At 37.3% G+C, this 26576-nt stretch overlaps 1 protein-coding gene across 4 annotated transcripts in view; it reads left to right on the forward strand.

Moving 5' to 3' along the window:
* Positions 1-26576, forward strand: part of CELF1 (CUGBP Elav-like family member 1) — a 111131-nt gene that overhangs the window by 62310 nt on the left and 22245 nt on the right. Inside the window, exon 3 of one of the 4 annotated variants that reach the window (XM_007497422.3) lies at positions 6018-6103. The exons of 2 other annotated variants lie outside the window; for them this stretch is intronic. The gene's annotated coding sequence lies outside the window, so the exon portion shown is untranslated. Of the gene's footprint in view, positions 1-6017; positions 6104-26352; positions 26510-26576 lie in introns of those variants that run through there. One more of the 4 variants, XM_007497421.3, reaches the window with a different exon arrangement.

The following is a 26576-nucleotide window of genomic DNA, read 5'->3' on the forward strand; positions in this document are numbered from 1 at the left end:
ATATTACTGTTTTTTTTAAAGTTAAGGTCAACCAAAGAACTAAATAAATGTTATTAAGAAACCATTTTTAAAAAGCAGAAGATTTAATGCCTTTGACCCTGGGCCTTACAATCGTGCAGAACCAAGGGTTTTTGAAAACTGTTTATCATCTACTGAGGCAGATGTAACTATTCTCCCTCCCTCAAACATGCCCATTCCTCCTTTTAGAATTTTATAGGTGGCTCATTTAAGTGGGAGAATCACAGAATTTAGAACAGGAAGGGAACTTGGATGCCATTTGATCTAATCCTCTCATTTTACAAATGAAGAAACAGACACTCAGGTTGGGAAGGGACTTTCCTGTGGCTCAGTAGGAAATAGTAAAGGCAGGATTCCAGCTCAACCCTCAGAGCTCTACATACACCACTCTTTACTGCTTCTGTGAGTTAGAGGGAGTGTTGTGACACCTTCACGTATGTGGGGAATTTGGTTTTGCCTTGTTTTGGCCTTTTTATTTACCTGAGACAGAGCAAGAGCTGTGATTTCATTTTTGTAGTTATTCCCTTAACTTTAGGTCATAGCCTTCATGGGTTGCTCTGGGCTAAAAAAAATAATTGGTTTAATGACTAGCCTTATGATCATAAGCCTTTCCAAATGGCTATACTAATTCTTGGGTAAGAGTCCATTGTTGAATTCATGCTTGAAGCCTTGGAAATTAGGCAGAAGTTGAAAGAACTCTTTTTGGAGGGGGGGATGGGTAAGAAATCTAGAGTTACCTCCGCACCATGATAAGAGACATTGGAATAGGACTTTAGTGGAGGATTGCCCGGGATGCATGACCATATATAGTAGTTAGCACTGTACCCATTGCTAACTCTGTCAGATATGGGGCTGCCTGTAAAACTTAACCTAAACAGCCAGAATTCTTCCTCTGTAAAATATTTGAAGCTGAAACAGATCTTATTGATGAGATTTTTGGTTCAGGTAATCCCATGCTTTGGGAACTGAGGTTTTGGGAAATGAGAAACAAATTTGTATTTCTTCCACTCTATCAACCATTGCTATCTTCATGGATCTGACACTGTTTATCTGACAGTGCACTTAGTATTGCTTTGCCAGGGAAAACCACACAAAACAAGCCTACTGCATCAGCACTTTCATTGTGTGGAGAGCGGAGCCTCCTTTGACATGGTTACAGCCCCTTTTTAATCCATTACTCTCCTGCCCCTTTCCCATCCTAGCCTGTGTCTGTGTCATTTACTGCTGTTCTCCCTGAGCTGCTTGGGCCCTTTCTAGTTTGTTGTTGTTGCTCTGGTCAGGAGTCTTAAGCTCCATCTGTTTGTGGTCAGACAAGGAGAGTGGAGAGCAAGCTCAAGATCATTGATTTTGGAGAGCAGGGTGAAGCAATGGCTGCATTTAAGTTGGATTTCCTTCCTGAAATGATGGTGGATCATTGCTCTTTGAATGCCAGCCCTGTGTGAGTAGTTTTGTTTTATGGTGGTATTTTTATTGTAAGCAGCAAAGAGAGTGAGATTGTTTTGTCCTCTTTTTATTTCCCTAAACTGGGCTCTGGGCTCCTCCAGAAGGACAGAGAATTGGAATGAGGGAAGAGAAAATATTAACCTTCTTGAGAGAGCTGTTTTTGGATCCTCAGATTGGTTCCCTTGCTGGTCAATGCTGCCTAGTCCCAAGTGCGATTCATAGGGTATGCTTGAGAGCTCTAATCCTACCAGCTAAATGATTCTAGTTTCTACAGACTACATTCTTTAGGACAGTAAGGCATTTTTGAACTCTAGCTTTATCTTGTGCTAAATGTATGATAGATATCACATGACATTTGGGAACATGGCGTGGAGGGGTCAAGCAGTGAGGGAGTATTAAATATCTATTAGAAGCCTGTTACAGTGGTTGTTGTTAGCTGGTTTGTGCGTGTGTGTGTATACACACATACACACACACACATATATATATATACATTCCATATATAAAATACATGCACATACATGTATGTATGTATGTATGTATGTATGTATGTGTATATGTGTGAATTCCTACTTGACTCGCTTTAAAATTCAAAACTTTTATTTGAGAAACCAGAATATTACCAATTGTTCAAAATCATAATTCTGAATAAAGGAAAACTTGCAAAAATACATTCTGAGTAAGAATCCTGAAATTTATCTTTTACCTGTAGTACCAGAGGTAGCAGGGAATGAACACTGAAATAGGGAAACTCAGTCTTTGTTAGGATTATTTCCAGACTATCTAGCTTATTAGTGCCTTAGCATCAGACACCATCAGAGACAGATATGGCTTATTATTAAAGACTGCACTTTCAAACTACCAGACAGAAGGAACATTACTCAGAGAGCAGGTAATGTTGAGCTCAGGTTTTGTCATAATGCATAAGTAGTCTATGGTTGAATTGGTATATTATCAGAATATAAACCATATTCCTTCTTTGGGAAAGGAAAACTTTCAGGTTGGTTAGGGGGATCCTTGAGTCAAAGTGATTTGAGTTCTTTTGGAGCAGATGCTGTTTGCTGTTTTTTCTAATTTCTTAAATTATATTTTATGTACCTTTCCCCTAATGTTTATCAGTGAGACTCAATTAGGGCCAGTCATAAAAATGTGTGGGTGAAGTTTCTTTACAATAACCATAACTTAACAAATCTATAATCATTTACAAAAGTTTAGTGCTATCCTTACTCCAACCCAGACTTATAATGATGATTAAGATAGGTACTGGACCTGTGGTTTCATTAGTTTGGGGAATTCCTTCACAACTTGGAAAAGTTGTTTAGAACATTCAAAGTTTAAATGATTTGCACGCTACATTTGTGGGCAAGGAACAACAATTTCATCAGCAATCTCAGCAGTTCGTCAGAAACTTTCTTACCTTCACTCTACCTGATGCTAGTATATGTCATAGATGGAAATTGGACCTAAGATTTCAGCTGAAAGCTTTAAGAGCAGCACTTGACCAAACTGCATCTCGTTCTAATAATAAAAAGCAATCTCCCCCCTCCCCTCCTTTCTCTCCCCTTCTCTCCTCCTCCACCACTCATTGACAGTTTTCTTAATTGTCTTGTAGTATATTGCATGAGATTGTCGTGTCTTAGTAACACCTCTAAGAGACAAGGGCAAGCAAGGTCTAGGCAGTGGGAGTTAAATGACTTGTCCAGAGTCACATAGCCAGAAGTCAAGTTTGAACCCAGAACCTCCTATCTCAGGCCTGATTTTCTATCCACTGGGCTACCTAACTACCCTATCTTTTTTTTTTAATAACAACTATTGATTTTCTCTTTGCCATTTCTTCCACTGTTTCCTTTCCTTAGGGAGGCAGGGGAAGCAAAACTCTTATAACATGTATACTCAAGCAAAACAAATTTCCTCTTTGGCAATGTTTGAACCTCTCTGTTAGTAAGTGAGCAGCATGCTTTATCAAAAATCTTCTGGAAGTTGGTTATTGCATTGTTTAGGGTTCTGAAGATTTAAAAAATATATTTTTCAGTAGTGTCCAAGTTATTCTTCTCCTTCTGCTTACTTCATCATCAATTCATATAAGTTATCCCAGGTTTCTCTGAAAATTAAGACTAAAATATTGACTATTTAACTATCTGCTCAACACTATGCTGAGCACTGGGCATACAAATAAAGGCAAACAAATCCTTTCTCTCTAGTACTTCATGGTATAACAGAAGACAACATGGAGTTAGCTATGTTCATACCAGATCTAGACAGGATGACTTGGAGATCATCCCAGAAAAGGCAGGAGCATTAAGAAAGCCAGGAGGTGGAGATAAGAAAGGAGAGGATTTGGGGGTGGGGTGGAGAAGATTCCTGAAGCTGGAAAAATAGTGTGCTTTGTTTGAAGAATAGCTAGGAGGCCCATGGTGTCACCGTGGTGTGCAGGGTAGGTAGAGAAGGGAAGAGGGTGGTAAGAAGATGGAGACGTTGGGAAGCAACTAGATCTAGATGGTCTTGAAAAATCAAACAAGAATTATTATTTTTTATTGTCACACTGCTTGTCCACAAAGAGAAGTTGTATTTCATAGAATACTTTTCTTGTAGTATACTGTAAATTTGACAGCATCTTTTCTTGCAATTTACATGTGTTCCTCTCTTTCTGTTTTTTTGTTTGTTTTTGTTTTTGTTTTTATTAAAACCCTTACCTTCCTTCTTGGAGTCAATACTATGTATTGTCTCCAAGGCAGAAGAGTGGTAAGGGCTAGGCAGTGGGGGTCTCACACAGCTGGGAAGTGTCTGAGGCCAGATTTGAACCTAGGACTTCCCATCTCTAGGGCTAGCTCTCAATCCACTGAGCTATCCAGCTGCCCCCCTTCTCTTTCTGTTTTGTATATATGGAAATAGCCTTTGGGTTGGTATTACTTTACTTCTGTTCTCTGACATTCCTCTCAAGTTCAATTTTTCCATAGCAATATGAAGTGTATAGTGCTGGGCCTGGAGTTAGGAAGACCTAAGTTCAAATCTGGCCTCACATACTCCCTAGCTATGTGATCCTGGGCAAGTCACTTATCCTCTGTTTGCCTTTATCCCATGACGAAGGAAATGGCAAACCATTCCGGTGTCTTTGCCAAGAAGACCCTACGGACAGCATTGGGGTGCTGTTGTCCGCAGGGTCACAGAGTTGGCCACGACTAAACAACTACTACAACATGAAGTATACTTTTGATACATACTGGCTGTGTGACCCTGAGAGAATTTTTAGTTTCTTTATGCTAGGTGGCTATTTAAGACTATAATTTGCAAGTTGGGACATTACTGCATTGCTGGTGGAGTTGTGAATTGATCCAACCATTCTAGAGGGCAATTTGGAACTATGCCCAAAGGGCGATAAAAGACTGTCTGCCCTTTGATCCAGCCATAGCATTTCTGGGTTTGTACCCCAAAGAGATAATAAGGAAAAAAGACTTGTACAAGAATATTCATAGCTGCACTCTCTGTGGTGGCAAAAAAATTGGAAAATGAGGGGATGCCCTTCAATTGGGGAATGGCTGACCAAATTGTGGTATATGATGGTGATGGAATACTATTCTCAATTGTACACAGAGATGGTTGAAGCCTTTAGTGATAAGCCTCTAAACAGCAGATAATAGATTGTAGTAATCAGGTTAAGGAAAAGCAAACAAATGGTGGAAAGAAGACAGGACCACAAAAAGAGAAGAAGAAGATGGAAAAAGACCTGAAAATGAAGTGAGAATGAGAGGGAGAAAGAACCAGAAAGAAAAACTCTTATATTCTTGGGAAAAAAATGGTTTCTGTGGCCCTCATACTGTGCCAGTTGTTCCTGTCTCATCTCAGAGCCAGTAGCACTTGGCATCTTTTACAAACCCAGTCTTCTTACCCCAAGAGAGAGTCATGACTGCTACCTTTCCTTGGGGTGGGAGATGGAAGAATTTGAATGAAATAATACAAGAAGAGGTAGTGAATACTCTGCAATCAAGATAACATTGACCTTGGGGTCAGCAAGATCCAAAGTCAGATTCCTAACTCCTAAGCTCCTGGCCCGAGGGTGCCCCTGGGCAAGCCCTTTGCTCTCTTGGAGCCTGGGTTCTCCACCTGTCAAATGAAAGCTGGTCTCTAACATCCCTTTGACCTGGAAATAGGTGATGCTCTATGTTTTTCCAATTCCTTTTCTCCAATTCTTCATTGCTCTAACTCATGGCTACCCCATGGTAGCTAGCTCCTCCATATATTTTGCTGGTTCATTCCAACTCAAAAGTCCTGATAGGTCTGTCAGGATTTGAGGCATTGGAGCATATCTCACTGTGGGAGATGAGCACACTTGTTTTATTTATTATTAGGAATTTAACCATCAAACAGTCTATCTCTTCATATTAACAAGCAAATATCTTTCCGCTGCCCTGCCACCTATCCCTGGGGGCAGGGAGAAACACAGATTTATCACAAAACCATACATTTTCAAAATATGCAGAATTAAGTTGGATTGTATTAAAATTGCTCTTCTTGTGTCTATGTCTTCTAAACAATTTTCTTTTGTGTATTTCTTTCAGAGTTTGTTGCAGCCATCATTCTGACATAGTTGTAGTCAGTGTGTATATTGTTTTGTTTCTACTTTCTTCACGCTGCATTACTTCATGTAAGTCTTCCCATATTTGTGTTCATATTTATGGTGCAATATCCATTCCATTTATATACTGATATTCTGTCATTCTGAAATCATGGATATGTAGGTACTTTGCAGATTTTGGCTATTAAGACTAATCCTGCTGCAAATTGTTTCATGCAGATTGAATAAATTGGGGGGGGGAAACAGGAAGTTACTTAAATTAATAAACCTGGCTCAGAAAGGAGAATTTGAACAAATTACTGAGAATGACTGACATGTAAAGTTTTAAGGGCCAACTAGCCTAAATGTGCTTTTATTAATAATTCAAAGAATCACCATATTGTATACTTTATCAGAAAAGAAAGAGATCCTTTTACCTTTTTTCTGTGTGGACTGAATGTTTCTAATTCCCAAATTAGGTCGGGTTAAGGCAAAAAGACAAAAAGGAAATAATTGCAGAAGTGGTCATTTTAAAGAGCTCTACAGTGCATGGCCATCCAAGGTGATCTGTACTTGAGCACAGGCCTTTATTGCTTTGAGCCAGGCCTTTATCTATTGTGAGAGAAGGATAACTAATCTAGAAAAAAATGATTGCTAGGGCCTAATGGAGGACTAAGATTGAATATGAAGAAGGGCAGTTGGGTACCAGTCTGCCTCCAGGTGAAAGGGCAGAGCAGACTTAGAATAGGATATGGACATGTCTGAGGGGTTGGACTGACTTAACATGAATGAGTCTGAAAAAACAAGGGTGGGAGCCAAGGAAGGGGACTTGGCCTTAGATGGTGCTTTCAAATCACAAGGGGCCTGAGGACCCACAGAGCATTTCCTCATAATAGCAATAGTAAAAATAATATTGATTTGATTCTCCAGCCTTGAATACATGTGGAGCTGTAGTCCTGAATGGTTATAAAGGGAGAGATGGTATTTGAAATCTACATCCTCCAACTCGAAGTCAGGTTCCCTGTTTCACAGTATGGTGAGGCGCTTAGGAGGGCTTTTTGGCCTGGACTGATAGTGTGAGGGGGAAGTAGCAGTAGGGCAGATGGGAATACTTGGTTCTGACAACTAGTATGGCTTTACTATCCAAGTTATCTCTTGAATCTCAGCCTCTCTTTAATGGTAAGTGCTATGGGTATTTTTTTTGTTACAGACAGAGAAGCTGTAGCCTAGGAAGGCTAAATGCTATGCACAAGGTCATAGAGCTTTCAAGTGTTGGCAATAGAATTTAAATTAGCATTCTTTTTATTGTATCATATTGTTTCTATAGCATTTATACAAGAATATGCCAGGTTGATTCAGTCAGTATTGGACATAGCATCAGTATAATCTTATCAGAGATAGGCAGGGGGATGTGATATATAGCTCATCTTAAAAAGCCAGAAAACCTTTAATACATACTGACAATGTGACTATGCACAATTTTAACCACTTAATCTCTTGCTGCTCTAGGCAATTAAGACTTGATTTGTAGAGAAGGTGCTGACCTGCATCTTAGAAGTGATTTGACTCACTGAGGAATTCCTTATACCAATAAAATCCAAGGTTAAGTTCCTATCCCTATTATCAAATTATAAACATTATTTACAAGGCTTTTGGGAAAATAGAAATTGTTCATATTTTTAAGGAACAATAGTATGGTAAAAAGTATGATAATAGAAAGTTTTTACTTTTATGTGATTAGTTTTTATTTGAAACCAAAATTCTTGAATTTTAATTTGAAACCATTATCTCTAATGGAGACAACCCCTTTAAGGTTTTCTTATTACAAATTTGAATGTGAAGTTATGTATTGTCTACTTTTATTGTTATAGATAATATTTAAAGCAGTTGGTAAAGTCAATGTGACAAAAATAAAGTAAAACATCTTTATTTGCAGATGATTAAATTTCTTTTAGTACCATAAGGAATTCAACAGAAATAAGATTTGATCAGGATGATAGTTTTCTCAGAATTCTGAGGTATAAAATATGTTGACAAAAATTCATTAGCATTTCTATATGTATGTAGGAGAAATTAGTGGAGAAATATAATTTACAGTAAGTGTATAAAATATTTAGATATTAACCTACTTATCTATATAGAAGTAACTCAAATTTTTTAATGCAGATCAAGGATTTGAATAATGATGGTAGCTTGAGCTAATTTGTGAATAATGACTAGTTTTTAATTTTAAGTAGACACATTTTATCTCAAAGAACAGTTGGAATTATCAAGGAAATTATTAAAGGAAAGAAAAAATTACCGAGAAAAGTAGTCCCTATTAATGAGAACTGCTGGAGCAGAGCATAAAGTAATATAATAGAAACTTTTTAAAACTGTTTTTTCCCCTTTCTTTTTTAATTTAAAAGAAAAACATTTAATCATCTAAATCTACTTTCAGCTACTTTCTAAGTGGCTCAGGGGATTGAGAGCCAGGCCTATAGACAGGAGGTCCTAGGTTCAAATCTGGCCTCATCCACTTCCCAGCTGTGTGACCCTGGGCATGTCACTTAACTCTCATTGCCTAGCCTTTACCACTCTTCTGCTTTGGAAGCAATACACAGTATTGATTCTAAAACAGAAAAAAAAAATCTACTTTCTCCCATCTTCATACCTGTCCTCCCCAATGATAAAGAAAAATTAAACTCCTATAACAAACATGGATAAGTCAAGCTAGACAACTTTCCACATTGGCCTTGTAGTATATACTTGTATATGTGTGGTGTTTGAGTGTCTCATTTTTTACCCTTGAGTCTTCCACTTCTCTCAGAAGTGAGTAGCATGGCTCATCTTTAGTTCTCTGGAATTGTAGTAATTCATTACAATTTATACACACCCACTCAGATTCCCATTTTTTGCCACCTAGAAAAGAACCATAAATATTCTTTTATAAATATTTATAAATGCATCCTTAGTTTTTAGGGATTAGTATTAAGAAACTATTGAGTTAGTATAAGTAAGAGAATCCCTCCCGTTAAATCTGTTCTCCCTCGAACTTCCCCTCCTTTCTCTTTCTTGTAATTTTTACTCAACCTGTGTATGTATGCGAATGTGCATGCTTGCTGTCTGTGTAGATGACAGGTTCACTTAGCAGATGCTCCTCCCCTCTACCTCCTCCTTTTTGATATATTTGTCTGTTTGTGTCCCCCATTTATATGAGATGCTTTTCCATAACCTATACTTCTCCTAGACTCCTTGGTAATTCTCTTCCCATTCTTCTCTTAAGATCTTCAGTATTTAACAGAGCACCCCCAGGCCAAATTAGACTCCTATGGTGGATTTTTATGGTATCTGGACTCCTTATATTTGAATGTAAACTAGTTGTCTTTGATCCCTTGGATTGTTTAGTCCCTCTTGATTGTTCATTTGGTTTTACCTTTCTAGTGTCTCTTAGCTCTTGTATTTGGACTGAAGTTCCTATGCAGCTCTGTGCTTTTCATCAGTATTGCTTGAAAATCCTCTATTTCATGAAAGGCCAATTTTTTCCCCTTGTAGGATTTTGTTTAGTTTGCTGGATAAGTTTATTAATTGTAAGTTTGTTTGTCCTTTGCCTTCTGGAATATTATATTGTATGCTCCCTACTCCTTTATTGTGATGACTGTTAAATTGTGTGTGATCCTGATTATAGTTCCTTGGTACTTGACTGCCTGCTTGCAGTATTTTTACTTTGACTAGTAAGCTTGGATTTTGGCTGCAGTGTTCCTTGTAGCTTTTGTTTTGAGATTTCATAAAGTGAATCTAAAAGAAAGTAGGCTAAAACCAACATCTTTTTTTTTTTAATTTTTTAATTTTTTTTGCCAAAATCTTTAATAATATTACACCAAAAAAAATTAAAATGAATCTAGCCCTTTTCTCCTTTTTGGGGGTAGTAATTTTTTCTCTTAAATTCAATGTTCTTTTATTTTTTTGTTCTGAATTACTTGCCACCTCCTTTCCTCATTTAGAAATTAAAAAACACAAAATTGATTACAAATATCTAGAGGTACATAGCACATTTTATCAAGAATTCTCTGGAACTGTGGTTGGTTGTTGTATTGATCAGTGTTTTAGGCTTTCAAATTTGTTTTCTTTACAATATTGTTTTTTACTGCATTAAGTTTCTTGGTTCTGCCCACTTTCCATCAGTTCATGGAAGTCTTCTTAATTTTTTTTCCTAAAATCATCTTTTTCATCATTTCTTATAGCACAATAGCATTCCACTACATGCATATACTGTAACTTGTTCAGCTATAAATATTTTTGTATATATAAATACTTTACTTTTTCTTTTGGGTATATTCTCCCACCCCCTAACCCCCCTTTTTTAATCTTTCTGTCTTAGTATCAGTTCTAAGACAGAAGAGCAGCAAAGGGGTAGTGTGAACCTTAAAAATTCTCAGACCCTACTTCATAAGGTTGGGTTAAGACCATTCCCCATTGGGACCATTCCCCATTTGGGCAGTGAAGGTACTTTATCAGAAATGTGAGAACTCTATTTCACCATACTTAAGCATGCCTTAGGGGAAGATAAAGTTGCAAACTCTTTGCTGAACAATGAAAAGTACTTAAACCCATACTTATAATAAGGCAAAAAGTTTTTAAGCTATGCCTATTTTTAGGACTAATACAAAAGGTTGCTAAGTACCTATAAAGGTCAGGCAACTTGTGAACTTACAAGGAGCAAAGAGGTAAGAACTTACTCAGAGATTCTAGTCTACTCAGGTGTGAACTAAGAATGGTCTGTCCTTTGAAAAACGTCTACTGTGATTGGTAGATGGGAGAACTTAGGGGAGGAGACATAGGAGAAAATTCCCTTTAAAAGGAGAAGAGAAACTGAGAACAGGACAGTCTGTTGAAGACAGTCTGAGGGAGGCTGACTCTGGCTGGTACTCCCTCTGAGGAGACTCTGTCACTAGAATCCTTGCCTGGACAGATCTTGTGGTGAGTGATTAAGGACTGACTGATCTTTTCTCTTAAGGCTTAGGCCTGGGTTGGCCAGGGCTGCCCTGGGCCGGCCTATCCTTTTCTCATTATTTCCTTTTTCTCTCATTCTCTCCTTTTCTTTGATTCCTCATTTGTATTAATTAAAATTCTCTATAAAACCCAGTTGACTTGGATATATATTTAATAATTGGGAATTTTTCCCTGGTGACCACGTTATATTTTATTTAAACAAGACACTGTCTTGAGACCATATTTTCTGCAGTCACATTTTTAACAACCACTCTTTTATCTACTACAATTTATATCTTCCACTATTTTAACTCTTACAGTTCATGACAACCAATTATTTTAACAATTACAGTAGGCAGTGGGAATTAAGTGACTTGCCCAGGGTCACACAAGTAGAAAGCGTCTGAGGTCAGATTTGAACCCAGGTCTACTAGCTGCGCGCGCCCCCCCCACCCCTTTTTGGGTATATACCTAAAAGTATCACTATATCAAAAGGATATGCTTTTCAATATGACTATATAAAATAACCCCTTCACATTTGATACTTTCCTTTTTGTCAATTTTGTCGATGTCATTGGTATGAAGCATATCCTCACCAATGTTTTTATAGAAGCTGGTATTAGATTTATAAAAAATTTTAGTATATATTCTTTTAAAAATATTGTTTTTGTTAATATGATCTATTTTTACAATATTTATTATTTTTAAACAACTTTTGAATACCTAATTTAAGTCCAACCTGATTTTAAAAAATAAGTTGTAAATTATTTGTCAATATTTCATTTATATTTTTCTATCAATTTTAAAATGGATTTCAGCTTATAGTTTCTTTTCTTATTTTGTCTCCCTGATTTAGGTTATCAAGAATATATACATTTGCGGGGGGTATCATAGTTTGGAAGGGTCTGTTTATTTTCAGTTTTGTTCATTTATATTTTGATCATCAAATTTTCTGCTTTGGTATTTAATTGAGGCTTTTGGATTTCCATCTAGTGTTTTTTTTAATTACATGTTGAATTCATTGTTTTGTCTCCTTTTTCTTTCTTTTATTATATGAAAGTATTTAAATATTTTAATTTTACCCTAGGGACTACATTAGATGAATCCCACTAGTTTTGGTATGTTTGTCTTATTCTAATTTTCTTTGATGAAATTGTCTTATTCTAGAATTCATTTTATGACATACTAATTCTTTAGGATTAAGTTATAATCTTTAATTTTCAGTTCTTTTTTCCAAGGCTCTTTACCAAATATAATTTTTATTGCAGTGTGGTCAATAAAAGATGAATTTAGTAATTTTCCTTTTCTGCATTTTTTGTGATACAGAAGTTTTTGTATCAGAAATGAGAAATATGTAAACTCTATTGTTTATGAAAGAATCACCATAGTTATAATATCTTCTGATTTTGCTAACGTCCTATTTATATCCTTAATTTTCTTTTTGTTTATCTTTTCATTACATTTGTCTAGGTCTAAAATGAAGTACATGGAGTTTTCTCTATTCTTAAGGTTTTGCTATTTCTCTACGTATTTAGCTGCTATACCATTTCTTCAGAAAATGTTGACTTTGTTCACTAATATGGTACTTGAGAATAATGTAGTTTCCCTTATTTTTCTATCATAGCCTTGATTGAAGTCATGCTCGATGCCTCTCATTTTTTGTGTTCAACTGAAGCTTGATGTATTTTGTTCCATCTTCCCAGGTTGGCTGGGTATAGGTTTTGTGTTTCAAATGTTTTGCTCATAAACAAATGATTGGATTCTACTGTCTAATTCTTTTTGCTGTCCTCTTGTACTTTAATGTATAAATTCATCCCTTTCATATTAGCAGTTTCAAGGTGTCCTAGCTCTGTAATTTGTCTGTCATTATAGAGAATAAAGTGGGAAAAAGAAGCCTGCCCTAGAACTTTTGACCTTTGAAGGATAAGGTTACTTTGTTTCCTAGTAGTTACCCTTCTCCTCTTGCCCTTCTGTATCTTAGGTGTTTGCCCTTTATTTCCTCTTTATTCCCTTCACATTTGGCTTCCCTTGGGCACTGTTCATTTTCCTTATGATTACTCCCTCACCTCTCATCTTCCCTCTTCAATTTCCCTCTCCTCACTTCTTACTCTTAATTTGTTTTTATTTCGTGTGTGTGTGTGTGTGTGTGTGTGTGTGTGTGTGTGTGTGTGTGTGTTAGAAGCCTTATGTCTTAGAATTGATATTAAAATATCCTTTCCAAAGCAGAAGAATGATAAAAGCTAGGCAGTTGGGGTTAAGTATTTGGCCACACAGCTAGGAAGTGTCTGAGGCCACATTGGAACCCTGGACCTCCTGACTCTAGGCCTGGTGCTCTTCTACTATACTACCAGAGCTGCTCCTACTTTTTACAATTTTTGAGTGTGTGGCCTGAATGAAATGAATGAGGTTCAAGTGATGCCTGTTCCACTCCCCTCATCCCCTTTCTTTGTGTACTCTACGTAAATTAGTGGATTCCTTTTTGTTTCCTCTTCATTTCTTCTCTATTATGGTGCCTTAGCTGTTTTGTTCCATCTTTTCTTCAACCCTTGGAAACAACATAGCTGCCCCTAATACCTCTGCTAGTATTATAGCAGACAGAAGGAGCTGAGGTAAATCCAGCCTTGGCTACTTTCCAGCCCTGGGACCCTGGTCAAGTCAACCCCGTATCCTTGAACTTCAGCTCCTTATCTTCAAAATGAGAGTAATCAGAGCACCTATCCCCGGGATTGTTGTGAGGATCAAATTGGGATAATTTGAGTGCCACAGAAATGCCAAGTATTATTATTGTGTTGGTGGTTGTTATTGTTTCATTTAATTTTCTCTGTCACCCTTAAGGAAATTAGGAGTCTGAGAGGAGACTTGTTTCTCCTATCCTGTCCCTTTCATTTCAACTATGCGTACCTTTTTTCTTTTCACCTGTGGTTCCTTTCTGATCTGTCATCAGGAATGCTTATAAATCTTCTATTTGATTAAAGGACCATTTTTTTCTATATAGAATTATAATTATTTTTGTCAGATAAATTATTCTTGGTCTTATCCTTTTTGAAATAAGAGTATTCTAAGCTCTCTTTATAGTTTAGTTACTAATTCTGTGAACTTGAATATTTCTTTTTTGCTTATAATATTTTTTCTATCACCGGGATCCTCTAGATATGTTAATAGAATTTTTTATTTTGAGGTTTCTTTCAGGAGACATGTATTCTTTTTTTAACTTTGCCTTTTGCGTTTTAAGAAATTGATTCAGTTTTTATTTATAATTATTTAAAATATTATATCCACGTTTTTTAAAGTCATCCTTTTAAGACAGTCCATTGAATTTTAGTTTGCTTTTGTTTTAACATTTCTTACTGTCCTCACCAAACCTTTCCTTCCTCTTTGGCCATTCTGGTTTCAGAGTGAGATTTAACACTATTTGCTCTACATCATTAATTCTTCTTGCCATTCTTTCCTCCTTAGATATTCTGTTCTTTATGATTGACTTCTACATATCTTATTTTAATTCTTCAATGTGCTTTTGTGGTTGTCCTTGAAGCCAGGGCTTTGTGTGGACTTGATATGGAATTGGTCTAATGGGTTTACCTCTTAGGCTTTTCTCTGACCAAGTACTCCTTAGCTCTAAATCCTTTGACTATGGATTGTTTGCCCATGCCTCTGGCTGTTTCTGGATTAGGCTTGTGCTTAAGTGAAACTTTACCCCAGTATTTCTGGATAGTATGACCAGCTCTTGCTTGGGTAGGGCACAAGGATGAGCTTAAGCCTTGCTTCTGGAAAGTATTACTGTATTTGGCCTTGCTGCCTTTCTTCTTATCTCCTGCTTTGGGGACAGACACCAAGACCTTCAACTTCTGTCTTACTGTGCTTATCTGCTTTGGTGTTCTGCAGAAATCTGAGAATCTTCTTAGGCAGTCCTGGTCTTGGCGGTAAGAGCAGAGAATCAATTCTCTTAGGCTTTCTTTGTTTTTGTTTGTACTCATATTTTGGGTGTTGGTGAAGTATCTGGCCTCCCTGGGTTCTAACACACCCTTTCTCAATTCTGCCAGTAATTGAGGCATCTAGGTGGCTCAGTGGATAGAGAAACAGGCCTGGAGCTTGGAGAACCTGGATTCAAATCTGGCCTCAGATATTTCCTAGCTGTGTGACTGGCCAAGTCACTTAACCCCAGTTGCCTAGCCCTTACTGCGCTTCTGCCTTGGAACTGATATTCAGTAACTTTCATTCTAAGACAAAAAGGTATGAGTTTTAAAAAAAAAAGATTCTGCCAATAACAAACATTTTAGATATAAAAATCCAGTTCAACTCAAAAAAACAAATTCCTTGTCTATATATGCAACATTTCATATTTGTAATCCCTGTTTTACTAGAAAGATGATATAGATATAGGTTATCCTGATTTTTCTCTTTTAAAAGTTTGTTATGAACTTATTCTATTAAAATAGTCACATGCTAAAAACAAAGAACATTGTTATCTGAAACAAATCTCTATCAAGTACAGTTTGGCTTTTTAAAAGAATGTATTAAAAATAATTATATCAACACTCCCTTGTTTATTTAAATGTGTCCCTTTTTGAACTTTCAGTTCAAACTTTCAAACTTTTTGAAATTTCAATGTGTGTGTATAATTTTTTACTTTTTCATTGACAATTCTCTTCTTTTTATATATTAATCAAATACCTTCCTCCCCCCCTTCATTCTCTCGTGAATAAATGCAGTAAAAGAAATTTGCCTTTTACTATGAATGTCTTAATTTTTTGTAAATGTATGTCTTGTTTTGCACCTAAAGTCTCTTCTATCTCCATCCAAGATGATTCATTCATCATCAGAGTTCTTGAGTTAGGACTGGCTAGTTCATTTCACTAATCAGATTTCTTAAGGTCTTTCAGAGTTATTTTCCTTTGTATTATCATGCATTATTATCATATTGAATAATTTGTTATCTTGATTCTATTCCAAGTTTACCTAAATTTTACCAAAGCAGTTACAGTGTCTCTCATTTTACCCTTGAAGACTAAGAAGAGATAAGCTAATATAATAGGAAAGTAATGGATCACAAGAAGAAAATTTTTTCATTTTTGATGAAGATTTCCAGTGTGATGCCACCAAGATTGTATTTAACCATGACCAGTCTATACTTTTATTAGTGACTTGGATAAATATGTAGATGATAGTTCTCTAAAATATGCAGGTAACCCAAATCTAGGAGTCAAATTCCTAATGTTGAGTAATAGTTTTGTGATCTCAAAATATCACAACAGGTTGTAACATTTTAAAATTTCATGTGGCAACCTTCACAAAAATTTTGTAAGTTCTCTTACCCGACTTCCCGAGTTACTGCAAATAGACTAACTCACACAATTCTTTCAGAATATTGACTTATGTGATCCTTAAGAAGAATTTTCCCTAGGCCTCTAGGAAGATGTATTTCCTAGAAGCTTTCAGGCTCTTCAGCTGCCTTGTTACTTTGAAATAAAATTGACAAGTCACTCTTGTCCTTTGGGAAGCTAACATGAAGTTAGCTTTGGCTTCGGTTTTCTATCTAGATCAGGAAGGAGTTCCCCTGTCATGAATCCCTGTGTCAGCTAGTGAAACCTGGAGCTCTTCTTCCAGTGTTTGTAAATGTAGGAAATAAAATACATAGTATCACAGAGGAATTCAACTATATTAAAACATAGTTAGAAATAACTAGAAAAAGTAATAAAAACCCCAACAAAAAAGTTCAAGTGTTCTAGTTGGAAAAATAAATCAGCAGTCATTTATTAAGCAATTTCTATGGACAAGCCTTTGTGTTAAGTGCTAGGCATACAAAGTGAGGGAAAGTCCCTACCCTTAGGGAGCTGACATTCTAAAGGGGGAGACAAGACCCTAATAACCATATATAAATCTCTCTCTCTCTCTCTCTCTCTCTCTCTCTCTCTCTCTCTCTCTCTCTCTCTCTCTCTCTCTCTCTCACACACACACACACACACACACACACACACACACACGCGCGCGTGCGCGCCCGCATACAGATGTACTTGTATTCATTGTGTAATAAATTGAAAGTCATCTCAATCAGATGGCAGTGACATTATGCAGGATAGAGAGACTTTCTGAAGGTGGGACTTGAGCTGAGACTTGAAGGAAGTCAGGTTAATCATGAGGCAAGATGTAGGGAGAGCGTTCTAGGCAGGGGAGACTCTGAAAAGACATAAATTAGAAAGGACTTTACGAGTCAGCCTTTCCTTTTGGCTGTGGTGTTCATGAGGAGGGTTCTGTATGCAGCCATGGTGCAGCTGAAATGGCACACATGGTTCCAATTGCTCATTTCTACAAAGAAATGACAAAGATGGATTGCTGTGTGCCAAAAGGAATATCAGAAGATGAAAGGCCCAGATATAACACTCCTGAAGAACTTAAGTTAGCAACCCAGGTTTCAGGACCAATTATGCCCATCAGAAATGTCTACAAGATATGGGAGAGGGAAAGATGGTGGGAGGCGGGGCGGGGAGGAAAAGAAAATGATCTTTGTTTCCAGTGAATAAATAATGTTTGGAAATGACCAAATAAAATAATGTTTAAAATAAAAAAAACATTAAAAACAGATTATAACTTACCTTTTCAAATTCATTATATAATATACACTTTCATTCACTCTTTATCTCAGGAAAACTAATAATTACAATTTCTACACAGGACCCTCATCTCCCATCTACATGGATATATACTGGTTGTCTGCATTTTGAAAATAAATACCTTTCTTAACTATTTTTCCAGAATTCCTAATATCATTACAAATTTGGTTCAATTACTACCCTCAGTTAAAAAATAACTGCTCTAATATCCCTAACTACTAATGCCCTCTTCAAAAAATTCACCTGGCTTTTATTTTTTAGGGTTATATATTCTAACATAAGTACATTGTCTTCCTCAATATAATTTTTCTCTTTTTTTAGAATATATTTATAGGGAGCAAAGATTATTCCATTTTTGTAACTCCAATAACTAGCATATTACCCAGAATATAGTAGATGCTTTATCAATGCTTACTTATTGGTTGATGCAAATAAGAATGAGATAAAAAGATAGGAGATAAGTAACAAATACAATTTACCACATCCAGCAGCCCTAAAACTGATTATTGGTTTCTAATAGTTGGTATGGGAATAATTATGGTTTCTGCATTAATTCATATTTGCATTTGTGTTCAAGAAGTATAATTAATGGATTGTGTGGCAAATTTCATATCTAAAAAAGAAAAAAATAAAATCTCAAGTTACTTCCATTTAAAAAAAAAAGAAATGTCTACAAGAAAGAGAAAGCTTGTGTTATTACAGGAAATCAGAAGAGTTTTAAGGCATTTGCTAGTCTTTGAATGCCTGGGCCAATCCCCATCTTATTGGAGTTGAGATAAAACCAGCCAGGGATGCTGCAGAGCAGGAGGTAGAGAAGAAAAAACAAACAGCTTCAGAGAACTTTCCCTTCAATTAAAAAAAAAAGTCAGAGGAGTTTATATTTGTTCCTGAATGTTCCTTTGTCTATTTCTGTCTGTCTGTCTCACCCACATACATGCATGCATACACAATTATAGCACTGGAAAGGGCACTCCTTACTTACAGGTTAGTAATATTGAAGTTCCGCTAGACTACCATCATCCTTGTACAGTTCAAATCATCTTGTGCCCAGACTATTACAATAGCCTACTCATTGGTACCTGCCTCAAGTCCTTCTCCGTTCTGATCCATCTGCAACTTGATTATCAAGTTGATCTTAAAATGTTGGCTTGTCCATATCTGTCTCTCTTGGAGGGGTTGGGGGAGGGGACATGGTCCCTTGGCTGTTCCTCATACCGGACATTCTATCTTCTTACTTGGTGGTTTGCCTTATGTCTGGAATTATCTCCTTCCTTTTCTCTTCCTCCTCTTAGCTTCCTTCAAGTTCAGTAAAATCCTGACTTCTGCAAGAAACCTTTCTGATCCTCCTTAATGCTAGTGCCTTCTCTCAGATGATTTTCCCCCATTGTATCTTGTTTATATGTAACATGCTGCCTCAAAAAGGAGAACTGACAGCTTCTTGAGAGCAGAGACTACTTTTTGTCTTTCTTTGTATTCTTATCATTTATCACAATGCCTAGTATATAGTAATTGCATAATAAATACTGATTGACTAACTGGAAGTAACAGGGAACTATAAGAGTTGACTGAATAGGAAGGCTACATGATAAAACCTGAACTTTAAGAGGGTTGCTTGGCAGCTTATTGAAGGAAGGAAGATGATCCATTGAGACCAGTCAGAAGGCCGATTGGAGTAGCCCTGGCTTGAGCTGTTGAGGGAGCATCCTACCCCAGTGTGGTGACTGTATCAAAGGAGAGAAAGAGTATACAAGAAATACTGCAAAGGGAGAATCACAGTACTTGACAACAGATCAGTAAATGAGGAATGAGAGGAGTGATGAGTCTGGGTTACTGGAAGGATTTGCCCTTGTTGGTAATTAGGAAGTAAAGACAAGGTTAGGGCTTGAGGGGAAAGCCAATGAGTTCTCTTTTGGACGATTTTACTCTCTACAGGGACATTCAATTCAAGATGTATAACAGGCATTTGGAGTTGCAAGATGGCTTGAGGCCAGGAGAGAGGTTATGACTGGATAAATGAATCTCAAGAAATAAGTGTTGCTTCTTGGGAGCTGATCACCAAATTAAATAGTATAGAAAGAGAAGAAAAGAATATCTAGGACAAAGCCTTGGGGCATACCCATGATGAGTGAATTGGAACTGGGTGAAGAGCCCAACACAAGAGACTGAGGAATAGTCAGGCAGGTGGCACAATTTAAGATAAAGAAACAGTAGTGAGGGAAAGAGAATGAGGTCAAGCATGATTGGACAGCTAAGGGACTGTGGAAAGAACAATTTCAGCTGAATTTTGAGGATGGAAGCCACATTACAGAGGGAATAGTGACAGAGAAGAGGAGGCAGCAGTTGTAATCTTTTCCCAAGGGAGTTGTCCTTGAAAGGGAGAAAAATCTAGAATAAACAGCATAGGGATTTTCAGATTAAATAAAGATTTTAAGAATAGGGAAGGCATGGATGGGTTTGTTTGTAGGTACCAGGGAAGCCTCAAGTAGAGAGAAGAGCCTAAAGACTAGTGAGAGAATTTGATGTCATCAGACAGTTTGCTGGAGTACATTAGATAGGATCAAAGGGTCATAAAAAAGTTTTCCTTGACCAGGAGACAGGATTCCTCTTCATTTAAGATAGGTGAATGAGATTTGAGTCATGTGAGATGAGAGAAAGAAAAGGGAGATTTCAAGGGTTCTTAATTTTTTTCCCCCACTAAGATATGAAGAAAAGTCCTTACCTGAGTATAGAGGAGAGATGCCATGGAAGGCTTAAGGAATTAGGGAAATGTTTGGGATAGCCACTGTGGTGAGGGGGAGAGAGTAAATCAATTAGAGTTATAAAAGGATTTCCTTGCCCAGTAGATTATGTAACATAAATTCATAATGAACCTATTCAGGACAATTTTGTGATATTTTCCAGCTCCAGTCAGCAGGACATGAACAGGAGCCAAAGAGTTCTCTAGGATTGGATTTAGGCATTGTTGTGATCAGAGAGAGAATCAGAAGGGGCTGGGAATCCAGATGCAGAGGGTGGTATATAGAGTTGATCTCATTCACCAAGGTTTCAGGATAAGAAGGAAAGTATGACTATTGCAGGAGTGGTGCACTAGGGAAAATATGATGGGTGGAGGAATTTGATTGTCACAGTGAAAATGAAAGAAAGGGGTTTTAGTGGAGGTGAACAGAAGAACTTGATGCAGAGGGCACAGTTATAAAGTCCCCAAAGCCAGGAACAACTAAGAGAGAAGTGGAGGCCTGTCCTAGCAGGGGAAGGGGGAGCAGGCCTTTCCAGAAGTATAGTCCAGGTTAAGATTGTGAGGAAGCCCCAGGCTCAATGGAAGGTTCCAGAATGAGATAGTGGCAAAGGCTTGGGAGAGGGATAGGAAAGAACTGAAGGACTAGCCTGCCACTTCTATAGAAGGGAGGGCATGAGAGGGACTCTGCTGTGGGGAAAGGAAGCAAGCTTTGCAGAAGGATAGTTTATCCAGGTTGAGAACTGCTGATTTAGATAATGATTCTTTCTCTTATTATCAGGAAAATCATGAGCAAATTTTTGCAAGGTGAGAAAATAACTCAAGTCTATCCACATCCTTGGGTTAAATGTTATTTTAAGGAATTGTGTGTGTGTGGGGAGAACTATGTCCCCATCTCAACTTCTGATTTTCTCTGGATATATTTTCACTGTCTAATTAACAATTATTTTGCTTCTTCTTGCCTCTCTTCCTCCCCCTGTAAAAACCCTTTTTACAAAGAAGTTCCATTCATGTATACATTTTATTTCTAGAACCCTAAATTGGTCTCTAGTTTAATCTTTGCCCTTTGGGATTTAATAATTTGTCACTTTCCTTTGAAATATTTCAACTATGTGAGCTGTGAGAAATATGGCCACAATTTATTCTTGTGTAATATTCAAGCCTGGGAAGTAAAGATTTATTGTTTAGGAGTGAGTTATCAGAAAGAAGGAGAGAATCACCTCTTTTTTTCAAAGAACAAAGACCCTTCCTGCTCTGAGCATTGGGTATTGAAGCACATTGTTTGGCTAATCACAGGCTTTTTTTCACACTGTAACAACATTCTCATGTGATAAAACTTTAGGACACCAGTGCCTGAAGCTTCTTTTTCTTTCTTTCTTTCTTTTTTTAAACAAAGCATGCACTGAATTTTTGCATTTAATTAAATAGATTAAAACCTGTGGAGTTCTAAACTTTTAACAAACCCATTTTAGGGAAAATTTAAAAGGTCAGTCTTGTATAGTCAAAATCTGGTGGAGATAGCATGTGAGATAAGCATTTGTGTTTCAGAATTCCCTTTAAATATATAGGTTTCTCTGGATGGGGTTGGGTTGTGTGAGACAGAATTGAGTGTGCTTTTCTCAGGATGAGCATTCAGCATACAAGGGCTAGTTTGTTACCTTTTGTTGATTGAGGACTCTGGGTCAAGTTTATGAAAGATAGAAAGGGCAGTAAACACCCCTTACCTCATCTGAACTGGGTTGGAAGAATCTAAATCTATGACCCAGTCACAGGTGTTTGGTATTGTAAGAGGTGGGGGTGGGGAAGCCTTATGTTGGGAACTTCTATATATTGCCTGTTTGCTGCCTAGTCAGTCAGCATTACTTAGCCCATCATTGAAGCACTCCCATGAAGAGAATAAACAACTGCCTTTTTTTTTACCCCTACTGTCTGATTCCAGGTCTTGTTTATCTGAGTGTGTGTAGCCCTTGTCAAAAATTTTTTATGTCACTTGATGTCAAATAAGAATAGAGGATTAAAAAATGTTCCAAATTCTCATCAAGAAAATAGACTCCAAGAGGCTCAGGCCTAGAGATGGGAGGTCCTAGGTTCAAATGTGATCTCAGACACTTCCGCAACTATGTGACCCTGGGCAAGTCACTTGACCCCCATTGCCTAGCCCTTACTACTCTTCTGCCTTAGAGCCAATACACAATATTGGCTCTGAGGCAGAAGGTAAGGCTTTAAAAGGGAAGAAAAAAGAAAATAGACTCTGCAAACTATAAGCCAAAATCCAACTTTACTGTGATACCTGGCAAAATTGTTAAAATGTAGAGATATGACTAATGACCTATCTACATGCATTTATTTTATCAAGTGCCAAATGCAAGCATCTGTGAGCATTGTATATGCATGATAATCATCTAAAGCTTTGCTTGACAGGATGACTAAACTAGTATATTTGGGGAATCCTGGAGAGGGTTTACATAGTTCTTAGAAATACATTTCACAAAGCCTTTTGTTAAAAGATGCCAAAATATTGGGTATTTGATAGTTAGATAGATTCAACTGGATGGTTGAATGAGCAAACCCAGAGTGGTGGTTAGTAATTTAACATCAGCTTATCAGTCTCAAATGAAGTATCTCCAAATAATAGTGTGCTTTTTAATGTTTTTGTTAGTTACTTAGATAATGAGACAAATCGCTTGTATACCAATTCTATAGATGACAAAAATGAGTCTGTAACCTAACTTTGTCTTCATTGTTTTCAATCCTAGGAGCCAAAAAAGTCTTAATGGGCCATAACATTGAGCTGAATCTAATATCATGAGATTGGATAAGATAAATGAGAGGTCTTGGGCTTGTATTCAGGATCTTTGCTTCATAAGTGCAGGGTGGGGGAGGCATGGTAAGATGGCATTTTGAAAAAGATCTGGGAATTTTAGTGGACTTGGACTCTGTGGATCAGCCATGTGATATGGCAAAAAAAGAGAATGCTATTTTAGGTTGCATTAAAAGAGGCCTAGCTTCCAAGAATTAGGAAGTGGCCATTTTGTTGCATACTGTATTGGACCAAATATGGAGTGTTATGTTTACTTTTGAGTACCACAGTTTAGGAACATGGAATTCAGACAGTTCTTGCTTTACCTAGGCAGACCTTTATGGAGACCTCCATGTAAAGTGATTTTTATGTAATGGAATTTTGCCCCTGGATGTTGTAGATGGAGGGGGACCAGTACATGAGAGCTAGGGACAGTGAAGTGAGAGCAGAAGGGAAAACACCAGGGCCTGGGCCAGCTACATGGGGATGGGCCAAAAGTAAAAGAAAGAACATATGGAGGGCAGACATGTTAGGGTCAAACACAAACAAGAGAGGACAGGCAATATGTAGGAATGGGGAACAAGGGTCAGACATACAGAACTGGACACAGGAGTGGGTAGATGGACTAGAGCAAAGCCTCAGTGCTGGAGGTCTCACTCAAGCCAAGCCCCCCAATCCAGGGTACTTATCATCAACTCTGCACCTTCTTTCTTCTCCTTTCACTTGGAAAGCTTTGGGGAGTGAGGCAGGAGGCCTCAGTGCACTGAATTTCTGGGCAGGAGCAGAGAAAGAGCATAGCACTGGACAGTAAAGTTAACTTAAATGTTGCTTTGGAATTGTAAGGGATAAAATGTAAGGGGTTGGACTAGATTATTTAAGAGTATGGTTGCCAGGAATTAATCAATTCCAAATGATTTTTAGCAATTTATTTATAAAATAGAAGGTGAAAGTAGAGAAATTAAAAAGAGGGCAGAGTAAGAAATCTAGTTTTAGACCTAGACTATTGCTCAAGTCCTGGCTTTTCTTTGGCAGGGCTCCAGAAGCCCCAGCCAGAGGGTCTTAGGGTCAGTTAACAAAGGTTTTAGCCAAGAGACCTCCTCCCTTATGAGGGGCCCCTCCAGAGGCTGGTACCTTCAAGAAAGCCAGGGAAGGGAGTCAGCCTTTCTCAATCAACCATGTGGTAGTCCTAAAAGAAGCAGTCCTCAGCCAGAGCTCTTCCAGGGTCAAGTTCAAGGCAAAAGACATCTTCACAGGAAGTTCTTGGCATTTTTAAAGACCATTCCTTTCCATCATTTCCTGTGACTTCTTTCCATTTTATGTGGATCAATTACAGCTAAAATTTTGTTTAGGACTGTCCTGGGGGCAGTTAGTGGGTTCTGATTTGTCACCCACTATCACATGTGGGTCACAGGCATCCTCCACTTAAGGATAAGTGGGGTGTATACCCTTCTGGTGATTAAATCTAAAAATGAGCAGAGGATCTTCACAGAATGAAGATTTCTTTAGGTAAAGGTGAAATTGTGTAATGTGAATTTACTAAAATTGTCTGTATTCAGAAGAGAAAAATGCTTGAAAACCTTACCATGTGTTGATTAAAGGAAGCAGGTGTGTTTGAGATGGTTTAAGAAGGTATATCCCCTCACCTAGGATATTGGATCAGTTTGGCTTCCAAGGCAGTACTAGGACTGTGAGTATAAAGTTGCAGAGGCAAATTTAGATTTCAAGTCAGAAAGAATTTCCAAACAGAGCTATCTAAAAGTGGAGTAGGCTTTCTCTGGAGGGAATTAATTCATCTTCTTGAACATTTTCAAGCAAATACGAGTAGTTTTGTTGGAGAGGGATCTTTACTACATGGATTAGACTAAATGACCTCTGTTTTTTTCCAGTTCTGAATTTGGTGAAATAATAATTGAAAGTCTTTTGGATAACTACTTGTGAAGGACTATCCTTGCAAAGTAGCAGATTGAGGAAAACCTTTGTATTGCTATAATGTCTTCGAACATTTTGAGTATAACTTTAACTTGAGCACTTAATCACTTAACATGATTCATGTTTTGTATTAGCCTTAGACTGAAAAGTAACTAGCTAGGAAGTCTTCAGTGACTGGAGAACAGTGCTAGTCAATGAAATGACAGGTATTAAAGTGCATAGAATTGACATAATTAAAGTAGAAGCATTAGAATTGCATATTAAATATCAGATCTCAAAGCTAAAAGAAAATGAAGCCAAAAAGAGATGGAGGAGCAAAAAAAGAATTTTGTTTAATATTAAAAGGTTATAAAACATGGTTAAAGACAGGGAAAAGAAGCTGTTGTGGATTGATGGAGGATATCAGGCAAGTTTAAGGTTTTTTTTGGTTTGGTTTGGTTTGGTTTTTGACATTTTAACATTCAAATTTTCTCCTTCCTTTTACCTTTCCCCCCCAGGTTGTGAAAAGTCTGATATCGGTTTTATTTATATATATGTGTATATGTATATGTATATGTATATGTGTGTGTATATATATATATATATTCATATTCATGTAATATGTTTTCCCATATTGCTCATGTCAAGATAGAAGACATACATACAATAGAAATCTAATGAATAATATATAGTAGGCTATGATGTGTTTTGATCTGCACTCAGATTCCAATAGTCCTCCTTTGGCTATGAAGGACATTTTCCTCATCAGTCCCTTGTGGTTTTCTGGGAGATTTGCTTTGCTGATTGGTTTAATCCTTCATAGTTGAGTTCCGTTTTTGCTTTAAATTATGATTTTATTCATTTATACATTTGTTTCTTCAAAGCCAGACTCTGCTTTGCTACGAGGACCCTGAACTCGGAATTCTTGGTATTATTATTGCTCATTTGTGTCAGTACTTTAACTTGTTCCCTTGAACTTGGATCTAGGAAATCTAGGACTTTAAAAGTTCCCCTTTATGTAGATCAGTTACTCTTGTTTTTGTGTTGTTTTATTCCATTAATAAAGTACTTTTTGGAAGTGTCTTTAAAAGTGGTTTTATTTTAGTAGACTTGCCTCTTTGATACTGCTGTGAAATTCTCATGCTAGGAGAATAGCATTATCATTTCCATGGCAACAGACAGTGATGCCTTAAACACAGAATGGTGATGTCATTGCAGGATCCAACAGAAGGGGAAAGCCATGGTGGGAGGGACAGCAAGAGCACAAATTGATTGGAAGCTAGCAACAGAAAAGAATATGCTTATCAAGTAGACTTTCCTTTCCCTGTACAAGCACTGCTTGAGTTGGGGGTAGGGGGGAAGTGTATAATGAGGGGGAATAGCGCTTCAGTCCTTCTGGCAACTTTAATTCCACTATTCCAATTCCAAGGAGATGCTAACTGCTCCTGACTGGTCTTCTTCCTTTGCCTCTTAATGTAAGCTCCTTGAGAGCAGTGATTGCTTTGTTTGTTTGTTTGTTTGTTTCTTTGTGTGCTCAGCTCC

This window comes from Monodelphis domestica, chromosome 6, assembly GCF_027887165.1.
Source record: "Monodelphis domestica isolate mMonDom1 chromosome 6, mMonDom1.pri, whole genome shotgun sequence".
In the NCBI taxonomy this organism is placed as follows: Eukaryota; Metazoa; Chordata; class Mammalia; order Didelphimorphia; family Didelphidae; genus Monodelphis; species Monodelphis domestica.